General features: G+C 41.0%; 1 protein-coding gene across 1 annotated transcript in view; it reads left to right on the forward strand.

Moving 5' to 3' along the window:
• The window catches only part of ALDH18A1 (aldehyde dehydrogenase 18 family member A1), a 948333-nt gene that overhangs the window by 558573 nt on the left and 377959 nt on the right, over nucleotides 1-11801 (forward strand). The gene's annotated exons all lie outside the window — the stretch shown is intronic.

Raw genomic sequence — 11801 nt, forward strand, 5'->3', positions numbered from 1 at the left:
AATGCTGCATTCGGCACCTAACCCTTACCATTCAGTGAATCCAGACTGCCCCTATTTTGACTACCCCTATCGGTCCGACCGTTCACATGTCTATTAGATTGTAAGCTCTTTGAGCAGGGACTGTCTCTCTTTGTGAAATTGTACAGCGCTGCGTAACCCTGGTAGCGCTTTAGAAATGTTAAGTAGTAGTAGTAGTAGTAGATGTTAACAAATTTACAGCTTCAGTTACTACTATGCACTACAGTGTTACTGCATGCTAACACCTTGAATGTTTAGTATTAATTAAGATCCGTTACGTAAAATCAGATCTGCAGTAAAATAATGCTAATGTTGTTAGCATGCATGAATGCGGTACTGCACATTAAGAACTCTAGTTTGTGTTACAGTAGTGCCTCTATTTGAAACAGTTAAAAATACAGCTGTCCAAAAAGCATGTCCAAAGAGGATGTGGTAAAACAAAACAAACAAAAAAAGGAACAAAATGTAACCAGGAGCCACCATGATCAGGCTGCAACTTTGGGCAAGAAATGTCAAAAACAGCACCATGAATCTTACCCAATTTCATGTTCACAACTCCTTGGCAGCTGAGCTCAAGGGAGGTATCAGACCTTTCATGCCACTGTTGATTTCAAAGACAGCTCTACCACCCCCAGAAATTGGAAGGCATTTGAATTCTCAGTACTAGAATCTACCAACTGGCACAGACTTGGGATGATCGCTAAGCTCAGGTCCATCTGTATCTTTATGATCTCTTTGGCAACTGCCAGAAAGGGAAAGGGAAATGGGACTTCATATACCGCCTTTCTGTGGTTTTTGCAACTACCTTCAGAGTGATTTACATAGTATATACAGGCACCTGGGACAATGGATGGTTAAGTGACTTTCCCAGAGTCACAAGGCACTATAGTGGGAATTCAACCCAGTTCTCCAGGACCAAAGACTGTTGTACTAACCACTAGGCTACTCCTCCACTCCATGGGAAATGTAGACCAGATAGTTAGAAAATATATTTGTCATGGCCATTTTATTAATGGTCTCCACTCTGCTCACAGAAACACCCACAAAGACTCCAGGCCTAGTTAGGGGATGATCAGACTGCCCAGTAGATTGGCTGTCAGTCTTCCAGGTTTTAAGCTGTCAGATGAATCAACCTGCTTTTCACCTGCTGTCCTACACCAAGGCTTAGCGTGTTGACCTTCAGTCAGTTTCCTTCTCTTCCTTATGCTTTCCATGACCCCATTTTCCTTTTTTTTTTTTTGATGAATTCTTTTCCATATTTGCATTTTTGATTGTAAGCCACTCTATCGCTGACAATAAAGGGTGTATAGCAAATGATAAAACTGAAAGGAACTACAACATGTGGATAGGACAGAGCACAAAACTGAACAGTAAAATGAGAGCTCACTGGTAAACAACAACAAACAAACAAAAAAAAGGTTGGGGGGGTACTCTGTAAGGGTGGGAGAAGCTGAGAAGAGGAAAAAAGGAACAAACCGTGGAGACGGTACAGTATATTCTCAAGCCCCTTTAATCTACTAAAGTAAATGCCTTCTCAAATAGCCAAGTTTTTAAGGCTTATTAAGGCAATTCCCATCAATCCCTAAGACATTAATAGGAAAGGTAGTTGCAACAAACTCTTTATATTGGGGGTGATTTTGTAAGGCTGTGTGTGGAATACAGAGCTTTTATATATCAAAATGACCATTTAAAGAACTGTCAGGGGTATATGCGTGTAAAGTTATGCGCATAAACCCTCTTTATGCATACATTTCTTTGATGTAGGCAGGGGCGTTCCCAGGAGTGGGATTTGGTCTAATGTATGCATATACTTCCACAGAGTAATTTTTAAAAGGACAAGTATGCACATAATTTCGCTTTTTATTCACATGAGTGTAATTTATGTACAGACCTGTCTTACATGTTCTAAAATAGCCCTCTTATCCTATCACCTAACACTACTGAAACAAATGAGCAACCTCTCCCTTTTTAAAGCAGTTACCCAACAAAAGCTGCTTTTAAAGAACCATTACAGTCCCTCTGTATCAGGGATTACAGAGATTGTCTTTAAAAGGTTTTTACCTATTGTGAAAGCTAAAACCCCAGCTCTGCTTTCACCCATATTTCTATATCAACTCTCAGTGTCATCATGGATTAATTTACATAGGCCACTGTCTAACAGAATGTTTTCCTTGGCTTGACTCTACAGCTCCAGTGTTTCACCTGTCTCCAAGCTTCCTGGTAACTCAAGGTCCTTTTCTTTCCTGCTTCCTCTTCAGCAGGATGCCATTGTGCTATTAACAGTATACAACCTATCACTAATATCATTGTTTTAAACATAGTGTGTCATTTCTATTTATTCAAATCAAAGACTAACTTGCTGCTGGAAATGTTTTAAGCTGTAGATTTGGATGAACTAGGTCCTAAATGACAAATAAATATATCTGGTCAAAACCCATTACAATATTTAGTACTTTGCCAACGTATGGGGCACTCATAATCAGGCAGATATATTTCACTAAGCAAACCACCCAAGTTTTAATCATAAGTCCCAAGAGTTTGTTTTTCCTAGGCTCTATGCTTAAAACGTCGAGGGGTCCTTTTACTATGGGGTGGTAAGCCCACCACGAGCCAAACCGGAACTATCGCTGGGATACTGCAGGAGCCCAGCGGTAGTCCTTCCCCCAGTACATGCCATTTCCAATGCTACAAAAATATTTTCACTTTTTGTAGTGCTGGTGCTTACGTGGCGGTAATTGGGCAGTGCCACATGCTGCCCTGTTACCACTGGGTTAGAGCAGGAGCCCTTACCGCCACCTCCATGGCATGGCCATTTCTTTTTCTCAAAAAAAAAAAAAAAAGACAGCTTTTTATCCGCTGCGGTAAAAGGGGGCCCTCAGCATATGTCAAAAACATACGCTGACGCTAGCACAGGCCCCCTTTTACCGTAGCTTCGTACAAGTAAAAAAGTGCTTACTTTGGGGTACACTCAGGAGCCCCAAAGTAATTTTGAACTATGCGCACTCTTCCCATGTGCTATAAAATAAATTATTTTTTAGCGCTGGGGGCAGTTTGGGGCAGAGGATAGGTGTGTTCTGCACTAATTGGTTAGCATAGCTGCATTGTCACACTAACCAATTGGTGTGTGAATCCTTGCCATCTACAAACTAGGTGGCAGTAGGGGCTCATGCGCTAATGGCCACGTGTTAATTGGAAAATTAGGACATGGCCATTAATATAGATCAGTGGCTCCCAAACCTGGTCCTGGAGGCACCCCAGCCAGTCAGGCTTTCAGGATATCCACAATGAATATTCATGAGAGAAATTTGCATGCACTGCCTCCACTGCATGCATCTCTCTCATGAATATTCATTGTGGGCATCCTGAAAACTTGACTGGCTGGGGTGCCTCCAGAACCAGGTTTGGGAACCAGATTTTCGGGTAGTTTACTGCTGCAGTAAAAATGGCCTCAGTGCATGGGAAAGAGCTGCGTAAAGGTGCACTGAAGCCACCTTTTACCGTAGCTTGGCATAAGGGCCCCTAAACCCTCTGCTGCCCAAAGTCACAAGGAGCTGCAGTGGGAAAATAGATAAATAAGCTTTAGTGGTGAGATTAATTGCAATTATATATTTTAATCAAAATGCAGCCCTAAAAATTTAAAGAATAAAAAGTACATATAAGAAATACAAACTGAAAAATTACAAATGAAAGAAAACAGCATGCAGAATAGCTATAAACAGCCTTAATTCATGGTGTATCTTCTTTACCTGTGCTCTTGTCTCGTTAGTAAAGACAGATTCCTGAGTGTTAGATACACTTTTTCCTCAGATGGGGGTATGTGTGGGAGTCTCTGGTGTTGGATTATAGACAAAGGAACACTCAGGGTGGGGGCAGGTATTTATTCTTCTGTCAGGACTCCAAAGTCAGGAGTCTAAGCAAGGGGTTGGAAAGTAGCTGATTACATTTAAGATAGAGTATGCCTGTTCTGATTGTTCTACAAATAAGCAGCATTTTTATTTTTACTATGCGATCAATCTAGAAGTGTTGCAAAGAGATGGACTAAAGATTGTTATCTAGAATATTGATCATAAACGTGCCTATAAATCCAGGGAATTTCCTGTGGACAGGGTTCATCAGAGTATGATTATAGATAATATGATTTCTAAAAATCCAAGGCTCCAGGTTAACTTTACAATCCCAACACTAAACAATAGGGTTTCATAAGAACATAAGTGTTGCCATACTGGACCAGACTGAAGGACCATCAAGCCCAGTATCCTGTTTCCAATAGTGGCTAATCCAGGTTGCAAGTACCTGGTAAGATCTGAAGAGAGTAAAACAGATCTTATGCTGCTTATCCCAAATTCATCTTAATAATGGTTTGTGGACTTTTCTGTTAGGAACTTATCCAAGCCTTTTTATACCCAGCTAACTGCTAATAACTGCTTTTTACCACATTCTCTGGCAACAAATTCCAACATTTAATTACATATTTTATTTTAAATTTAACTACTTAGTAGCTTCATTGTGTGCCCCCTAGACCTTGTATTTTTGGAAAGAGTAAACAAGCGATTTACGTCTACCTGTTCCACTCCACTCAGTATTTTATAGACCTCTATCATATCTACCTTCAGTCCCTCTCTAATTAGAAACAAATATCTGTCTCATGGGCATTTGTTCACCTTACCATGTAGTAAAATTTAAAGTACAGTAAAGCCAGAAAAGCCCTCAATATTTGAATGTCATAAAAGGATTAGGAAGACAGATTATACAGAAGATTAGTAACCTTCCAGTGTACAATGGTTCATTTGACAGAGTGGAAGACACAGAAAGCAAACATCTCAGGTTCTTCGTATTTCCATGATTAGTGGTCCAATTCTAAATCCAGATATCATTAGCCCTGTACTAGATGCATTCTCCCACTCATATAATTCATGATACAAGAACACGGTGCTAATATAATTTGAAAGGATAATTCAAACCCCATTTGAAGATTCTCTTATTTCCTGCTTGTTGCACTTTTACAACAATTAAAATGATTTCTGTAGAACTTCACTTAATCTGGTCACTCCATATATTTTTTCCCATCTTCTTAAGTCATCAAAGGCTGTGCTCCTGGTGGCTTCTTGTCTTCAAATTGCTCATCTAGCATGCATATGCAACATGCCTTTCCCCATCATCCTCCTGTTCGTTGGAACACTTTGCCAGATGAAGCTAGACTGAATAAGGATTTAGTAACTACACAAACCGTATTGAATGAAAAAAGTGTTCAACAAAACAATGCATTTAAATTTCTAAAATGGAGGAAAAGGCCTCAGAGACTGCGGACTTTTATCTATTGTAAGAGATTATGGTCTCAACAGACATTAAAATAATCATTGGTCAAAAACCTCCATACCCTACCTAATAAACTTTATTTTCTTAAGTCATTTTTTTCTTTCTTTTTCCTAATATTTTAATAGAGCATGTTCAATGTCCAGCATTCAATCTCGCTTATCTTGATCTATCGCTTCAAGCACTCATCTTGATAAGTCTCAACGGGCTTCCCGTTTCACCATGGGGCTTTGTCAGGGGAATTAGTGTGTTTATGCTGAACTAAACTTTTGGTCACTCGAGCTGCTTATAGCTTGAGTGACCAAAAGATTAGTTCAGGATACACAAGCTAATTCCCCTGACAAAGCCCCATGTGAAAAGGGAAGCCCGTTGAGACTTATCAAGATGAGTGCTTGAAGCGATAGATCAAGATAAGCGAGATTGAATGCTGGACATTGAACATGCTCTATTAAAATATTAGGAAAAAGAAAGAAAAAATGACGTAAGAAAACAAAGTTTATTAGGTAGGGTATGGAGGTTTTTGACCAATGATTATTTTAATGTCTGTTGAGACCATAATCTCTTACAATACATACAAATCTGCAAACAGTCTCTGAGGCCTTTTCCTCCATTTTAGAAATTTAAATGCATTGTTTTGTTCAGCACTTTTTTCATTCAATAAGGTCTATGTAGTTACTGGTTAGGTTTTTGAATGAATATTCCTTTTTGATATTTGTATTTGAAGAAGGATTTAGCCCTGTTTATTAAACATTGAGAAAACTTGGCTTTTTGGGCCTTTGGAGACTAAGAAGGACTGTGAAGCACGTGGATGATTCCTCCATATATTTATGAGTTGTCTGATTTAGATGTAGGGGTCAATATTCTGTCAGCGGTACTCAGCATTTAGCTGACTGCCGCCGGTGTTATGCCCAGAATTTCAATGACAGGTCATGTCCGGGCTTTGGCGTTAAATTTCTGCGTTTGTGGAGCCAGATAAAACATAGCACTTAACTGGCTATGGGGCACTGCATAGAGATAGGACTGACTTTTATGCAGTCCTATTTATATGGTTAAAGTGCTGAATATTGGCCCTTAACCAGCCAAGTGCTGGCTCTGTCCCCAGAATATCCAGTTTTGAGATAGGTGCTAACCAGACGTTTTCAGCGGCACTAACCAGTAAAGTGCCATTGGAAATCACCGGTTAGCCCCGAATAAGCGATTTAATGAGTGGAGGAGTGGCCTAGTGGTTAGGGTGGTGGACTTTGGTCCTGAGGAACTGAGTTCGATTCCCACTTCAGGCACAGGCAGCTCCTTGTGATTCTGGACAAGTCACTTAACCCTCCATTTCCCCCATGTAAGCCGCATTGAGCCTGCCGTGAGTGGGAAAGCACGGGGTACAAATGTAACAAAACAAAAAAAAAAAACAAAGAGCTGTTTCTGTCTGGTTAAATTGCTTTGAATACCACCCTGATAATTTTTAAAATTTGTATTTTATGAAGGATTATTATATGAATTGTAGGACAGTGATGCTATAGTTTGTTTTGTATTGTTATACCTGAAGTTTGATTATCAGATAGGTTATTTACACTTCTGATCGAGTTTTCTGATTCTAGGCATATAAAAAAATAAGTTTGTAAGAAATAATATATGAAGGCTAGGCTGAATAGATTTCCTAAATTGTTGAGAGCTTTGGATGATCATTTTTGTTGGTCTAGTAGGTTTTAGAGTATATCATGAAGCATTTTGTGCCTATGGTGAGAGCCCTTGACAAATCAGCCCTAATATTCTATCAAGCATTAGACCCCACTTCCCCAAACTTTGGTAAAAAAAGAATTTAATTTTGGCAGTGTTTTATTTGGCTTTAATTTTAGGGACTTCATTCCAAATAATTAATCTAACAGTCCCCAGATTCACAGAAACAGAACATACTGGCACATAAGAACCGCTTGATCAGCCAACGCCTGAACCATCACAGATCCTACTTGATTAGTGATTTTAAATGGATAATTCTGGATGTATAAATTATTACATGGCCAAAATTATTCATCTGAAAAAAGCAGGCAGGGTTTTGAGTGTTCCAGAGGCGGCACCATGTAGCCTTGAGTTTGGCTGAGAATCAGGGAAGCCAGCGTTTCAATCCCACTTATGGCCTTGGAGAAGTCACTTAACCCTCCATCACCTCAGATGCAACCTTACGGTGTCTTTTACTAAGGCACACTGCCGTTTTTAGCATGCGCTAAAATTGTGGGCGCACTAAATGTTAGAGACGCCCATAGGAATGCATTGGCATCTTTAATGTTTAGCGCGTGCCAAGAACATCAGTGCACCTAAGTAAAAAAAAAACCCTCTAAGATAGAAAAGCCTTCTGGGGACAGGGCAATATCTACTGTAACTGAGCATGTAATGCCTCTAGAACCAGTGAGCTAAAATCCAAATAAATAAATAAATGGTGATATTCAGCTGTTAAACTTCTAAATTAAATATCTAAGGGGCCCTTTTACTAAAGGGCGGCAGGGATACCGCCGGCTAGGCGTGTGGCAAATCGATGTAGCTCTGGGTCTCTCAAATGCCATTTCCAGCATATACCTTTTTATTTTCTAGCGCCAGGTGGCATGCCTGGTGGTAATGGGGCAGGGCTGTATGCTACCTGATTACCGCCAGAGCCCTCACCGCGGTAATCACTAATAAAGAGCAGTAAATGACCACGTGACAATTTTTAAATTACTGCACGGCCAATTAATATGGCCCTTTAAGAAAAAGTTCTTTTTGTCAGCGGCAGTAATAGGTGGCCTTCGCACGCGGCAATCCCATGCTCCATCACCACCACAGGCTATCTTTTACCGCCATTTGGTAAAAGGGACCCTAGGTGTTGTAAACCGCCTTAACACTTCAGTATCTAAAATCAATAAATTCAATCCAATCCAAATAACAGCTATGGCTTGAAATGTCTAATCTGGACATCTGCCCCCGCATTCTATAAACGACGACTAAAGTTGAATATGCAAATAGCCAATTTGTGTGCACAACTTGATTGCTTAACAAGCTAATCAGTGCTGATAATTGGCTCTAACAAGCAATTGTTGGCACTAATTAGAATTTATGCATACAACTAAGAGTATTCTGTAAAGTGGTATAAATTCTAATGCGTGGGCCAAAAAAGGGATGTGGCCATGGGAGGGACATGGGCGGGTCATGGGTGTTCCTAGAAATTACACGCATTGTTGTAGAATATGCCCGATCTTCACCTAAATTAGGCACGGACATTTCCAGCAGGTTTTACTTGGTATAAATGGTTGCACCTAAATATTGTTTGTTGGGACAGGCACTATTAGGCTAATTTTCGAACGAGAAGGACGTCCATCTTTCAACATAAATTGGAACATGGACGTCCATCTCACAGGGACGTCTGAATCGGTAAAATCGAAACCTGATTTTGGACGTCTCCAACTGCAGTCCGTCACAAGGACGTCCAAATTTCAAGGGGGCATGTTGGAGGCATGGTGAATCTATTAAAGATGTGCTCTACTTCAATCCATTATTCCATCAGTATTTCTTTCAAACACAGTCCGCTGCATTCAGAAAACATAGTGTTCTTAAAGGATCTATCAGATCAGCGACCCTTCCCCTAATAAGGCTAAATGAGCCTAGCATATATCTAAAGGGGTGTAACGCAATCCTCATCGATCCTTAAATGTATTATATCAAACTTTTTTTCTTATTTTCTTTTATCAATTATAAATAATATTTAACTTCTTCAGCTTATTGCACATAGCATTTCATAATATACTAGATTACTTAGCTTTCAATTTCACGATCATATTGCTAGAGACCAGATGTCAACCGACACAGATCCATGTTTCGCGTTACAAAACGCTGTTTCAAGGTAGTCTCCGTGCATATGTCAAACAGTGCCTAACACTTGGACGTCTTTGAGCCATAATCGAAAAAAGCAAGGACGTCCTAAAGTAGAACTTGGACATTTTCACCCGGACGTGTTTTTTTTTTACGAATAAGGCACAAAAAGGTGCCCGAAATGACCAGATGACCAGGGATGACCTCCCGTTACTCCCCCAGTGGTCACTAACCCCCTCCCACCCTCAAAAAACATCTTTAAAAATATTTCATGCCAGCCTCTAATGTCATACTCAGGTCCATGACAGCGTATGAAGGTCCCAGGAGCAGGTCTAGTCTGAACTGCAGTGCACTTCAGACAGGCGGACCCAGGCCCATACCTCCCCTACCTGTTACATTTGTGGAGGAAACAGCGAGCTCTCCAAAACCCACCACAAACCCACTGTACCCACATATAGGTGCCCCCCTTCACCCTTAAGGGCTATGGTAGTGGTGTACAGTTGTGGGTAGTGGGTTTTTTTTTTTGGGGGGGGGGGGTTGGGGGGCTCAGCACACAAGGTAAGGGAGCTATGTACTTTGGAGCATTTTATGAAGTCCATTGCAGTGCCCCCTAGGGTGCCCGGTTGGTGTCCTGGCATGTCAGGGGGACCAGTGCACTACAAATGCTGGCTCCTCCCACGTCCAAATGGCTTGCATTTGGACGCTTTTGACTTCGACGTCTTTGGTTTTGAAAATTGCTGAAAGTCAAAGACGTCCAAATCTAAGGATGTCCTTGGATTTGGACGTCCCTGACGGTATTTTTGAAATGAAAGATGGCCGTCCATCTTTTTTTGAAAATACAGTTTTCCCCACCTGCGGATTTGGACGTTTTACAAAGACATCCAAATCCAAACTTAGACGTTTCTTTCGAAAATGCCCCTCCATGTGTATTCTATAAACTCCGTCTAATTTTAGGCAAGGTTTATAGAATAGTGCTAAGTGCGGGTTTTTTCAGTGCCAATTTCTTAGGCGTCATTTTATCAAATCTAATCCCTGATGTGTATAGTCAGTGGTTCTGCCTAAACCGATAGCACTGCTGAATATATATGTAGAATTGAAACCATCTACATTAGACGGTTTCAAATTACACATTAACCACATGGTAAATACTGAGCTCTGTCTGCTCCACTCTGACCATTCTACCTGAAACATCAGCTTCCAGCAGAAGCTTTCATGTAAAAATGGCAGTGGTGGAGAGGGAGATGAGAACGTAGGAATCATTGGAGTGTGAAGGTTTACTTTCTGCACTGCAAGATACACACTGTCCCCCTCATTCTATAACAGGGCATCTTACAGAAATTTCAGTGTCATTTGCGCACTAAAATTTAAAGAATATGGCCATTGATGCACATAAGCAGACACTTAAGTGTGTAAATGGCAGTAGCGCTTAAGTGCTAATCTGTAATTAAGTTGTTAAAATTGCTCAGGGGGTCTTTTACTGAGCTGTGGTGGCGGTTTTTAGCTCACGGTAGAAATGAGCTAGCGCTAAATGCTGAGATGTTCTATGGTGTCTCAGCGTTTACTGCCTGATTTCTACCTCGAGCTAAAAACGCTACCACGGCTTAGTAAAAACCCCCTTAGCGAGTAACTCTCAAAGGGGAGTTCCCAGGTGTGGGGCAAGGGCAGGGTATAGAAGAGGCTGGCATTTACAAGCAAAATTTACAGAACACTTTAATTTGAGCATGCCAATGTCACATATAGCCACACCCATTTACACCAACCACATACCTGGTATAAATGTGCACACCTACAGGGTGGTGCATTGTCTCATTCACGATCCAATCCATGTGGAGTCCCGCAAGGGTCTCCCTTGCCCCCATTCTGTTCTATATTTTTTTGCATTCTTTAAGTTTTGAACTAGAAGAGGCAGGCTATAAGAACCACAGTTCTGCGGATGACATTACTGCTTTAATCCCATTTTGCTCGTTAGCACAAGAAGTAATGTTCACAATTCAAAAATGTATTGTTTTGATTGAAGCTTGGATGTTGCGATACAAACTAAAACTAAGTACAGAAAAAACTTTCTTCTTATTGACAATAACCCAGATTCAAATTGTACAGCATTCTCCATAGGTCAACATACTTGTCATCTATTAAGATACTGGGGGTATTTATTTATTTGGATTTTGCTCACACCTTTTCAGTAGTAGCTCAAGGTGAGTTATATTCAGATATACTGGGTATTTATCTGTCCCTGGAGGGCTCAAAACCTAATTTTGTGCCTGAGGCAATAGAGGGTTAAAGTGACTTGCCCAAGATCACAAGGAGCAACACTGGGATTTGAACCAGTCAGCTCTGGATATCAAGACTGGTGCTCTAACCACTAGACCAGTGGTTCTCAAACCTGGTCCTGGAGGCACCCCAGCCAGTCAGGTTTTCAGGATACCCACAATGAATATTCTTGACAGAAGCTTGCATCCACTGCATACAAATATATCTCATGAATATTCATTGTGGATATACCAGGGCCGCCGAGGGGGGGGGGGGGGCAAAATTCCCCAGGACCCGTGTGATCGCGTCTCGACAGGGAGCAGGAGAGAGAAAACTCCGGTGCTGGGCCCCCTCTTGCATTGCCTGCCTAGCAGCTGCTGGGCCCTCAG

Source organism: Microcaecilia unicolor, chromosome 5 (assembly GCF_901765095.1).
Source record: "Microcaecilia unicolor chromosome 5, aMicUni1.1, whole genome shotgun sequence".
In the NCBI taxonomy this organism is placed as follows: domain Eukaryota; kingdom Metazoa; phylum Chordata; class Amphibia; order Gymnophiona; family Siphonopidae; genus Microcaecilia; species Microcaecilia unicolor.